Genomic DNA, 2,780 nt, shown 5'->3' with positions numbered 1-2,780 from the left:
ACCCTTCAGGTTGCTCCATATATATCTCTTCCTCCAAATTCCCATGGAGAAACGCTGTCTTCACATCCATCTGCTCAAGATGAAAATGCCAACAAGCTACCAGTCTCAACACAACACGGATGGACGTGTGTCGAACTACAGGGGAGAAAATCTCGTCATAATCAACCCCTGCCCTCTGTGAGTACCCTTTCGCTACTAGTCTCGCCTTGAAAGTCACAACTTCCTTCTCAGAGACTCCTATTTTCCTCTTGAAGACCCACTTGCAACCATTTGCTTTCTTCCCCTTTGGAAGTGTTGTAAGCTCCCATGTCTGATTCTTGTTCAGACTAACTGTCTCCTCTGTCATAGCAGCAATCCATTCTTCCTTTTCAGGACTGTTAATAGCTTCACGAAAACTAGATGGATCATCTGTACCAATCATCAGAGCATAGCTAGCCATATCTTCATACCCATATCTGACAGGTGCCTTCACTACACGCTTTTCCTTGGTTGCAGCCAGACTCCTCTTTGTACGTATCTGATTACCCTTCTTCCGCACTTTAGGAGACTGCTCCACCTCAGGAGCTTGCTCATCTGCTTCCGCTGCTAGTCTAGCTTCACCAGACTCGTCTTCATCCTCCGCTATATCTGAACCATTATCAGCCTCAATGGTTATAGGAACTCGTTCTGAACTCACCTACAGCAGCTTGTACTGCTCATCAAACACCACAGCTCGGCTGATCACTCTTTTCTTAGCCTCAAGAACCCATAACTTGAAACCTTTCACGCCTTTCTCAAATCCCAGAAAAACGCACTTCTTGGACTTTGAATCCAGCTTTGATAATTCATTGTTGGGAACTAACACATAAGCTGGACATCCAAAGATTCTCAAGTTTGATAAATCAATGTCTACCCTTGTCCATACCTCTTCAGCAACCTTTCCTTCTAAAGAAACCCTTGGCGATCTATTGATGAGGTAGACCGCCATGTATACGGCTTCAGCCCAGAAGATCTTCGGGAGTCCTGCATTCAACCGCAAACACCTTGCTTTCTCTGCAATAGAACGATTCATCCTTTCACTTACACCGTTCTGTTGTGGTGTTTTCCGCACTGTAAAGTGCCTCTGAATACCATGCTCCTCACACAGCTTCTGAAACTCTCCATTAGTATACTCTGTACCATTATCAGACCTCAAATACTTCATCTTCCTCCCTGTTTGGTTTTCCACTTCAGCCTTCCAAATCTTAAATTTCTCAAAAACTTCAGATTTCTGCCTCATGAAGTAAACCCAAACCTTCTTAGAAAAATCATCTATAAAGATGACATAGTATCTGCTTCCTCCTAATGAATGTTCTTGTGTAGGCCCCCACACATCAGAATGCACATAGTCTAAAAGACTCTTTGTGGTGTGTAGACCTGTCTTGAAAGATGCCTTGGACTGCTTCCCCATCACACAGAACCTACAAAACTCCATCTTACAATTCTTCAAACCATCCAGAAGACCCCTCTTGTGAAGTTCAGACAAACCATGCTCTCCAATATGCCCCAACCGCATATGCCATAGAGCTGTGTTATCTGATTCAGTTACCACGGCTGCAGCTCCACCTACAACCACGTTTCCAAGTAAACGATACACACTCCCTGCTGTGAGCTGACCCTTCATCAACACCATATCTCCTTTGCGCACATTCACACAGTTATCATCATCAGTTTCAAACCTGAATCCGTCCCTGTGAAGTGAATCAAGAGATATCAGATTCTTCTTCACCGTTGGAAGATGCCTCACTTCAGTTAAAATCCTGAAAGTGCCATCATACATCCGAAATTTGATCTGTCCAATACCAACAACGCTGCAGCTTCTATTGTCAGCCATTTGAACAGTTCCAAAATTTCCAGCCTGATACGTGTCAAACCAATGCTTGTTTGAAGTCCTGTGGAATGAACAGCCTGTATCCAGTATCCAAGAATCTGTGTGATTGCTTGTAGTCACTGCAAGGAAATCGAACTCGACCTTCACTACGTCTTCTGCCTGAACCACGTTCACAGAATTAGATGAACCTCCTGTCTCGTTCTGGTCCTTGTTCAGAGGACAATCTCTCTTATAATGTCCTGGTTTCTGACACTTATAACAGATTATCTTCTTCATCTTGCCATCTCTCTGCTTTCCCTTGTTCTTCTGTACTCCGCTACCTTGACTTATACTCACATATAGTCCATCACCTTGAGGGTTGTCACTGCTACCACCACCATGCTGTTGGCGTCGGTTATGATGCCCAAGCAGCGAGTCTGTAGCCGACTGCAGACTTATCGTCTCTTTGTCAGCCAATAGTGCAGTCACCAACGTCTCATATACAGGAGTTAAAGAACACAACAGCAGCATGGCCTTATCCTCGTCCTCAACTGTAACACCCACACGCCCTAGATCTCCAGTGATCTGGTTGAATTGGTTAATATGCTGGACCAGATTTGCTCCTTCAGCCATCTTAAACCAATACAACCTCTGTTTCAGGTACAACTTGCTAGATGGGAACTTCGACATGTACATCTTTTCTAGCTTATCCCAGATCTCTTTTGAAGANTTTCAGGTACATCTTGCTAGATGGGGACTTCGACATGTACATCTTTTCTAGCTTATCCTAGATCTCTTTTGAAGATCTGAGATCTAGAACCTGATGCACGACTTCATCTCCAAGACATGTTCGTATCATTGAACCCGCCTTCTCCCTCATCTCATCTCAGTCATCCTGCGAGATTGCTTCTGGCTTTGTGTCTAACAAAGCTTTCTTCATCCCTTGCTGATT

The sequence above is a fragment of the Camelina sativa genome, chromosome 17 (genome assembly GCF_000633955.1).
Source record: "Camelina sativa cultivar DH55 chromosome 17, Cs, whole genome shotgun sequence".
Taxonomy (NCBI): domain Eukaryota; kingdom Viridiplantae; phylum Streptophyta; class Magnoliopsida; order Brassicales; family Brassicaceae; genus Camelina; species Camelina sativa.
The sequence above is the reverse complement of the archived record's forward strand: the minus strand, read 5'-3'. Positions refer to the sequence as shown.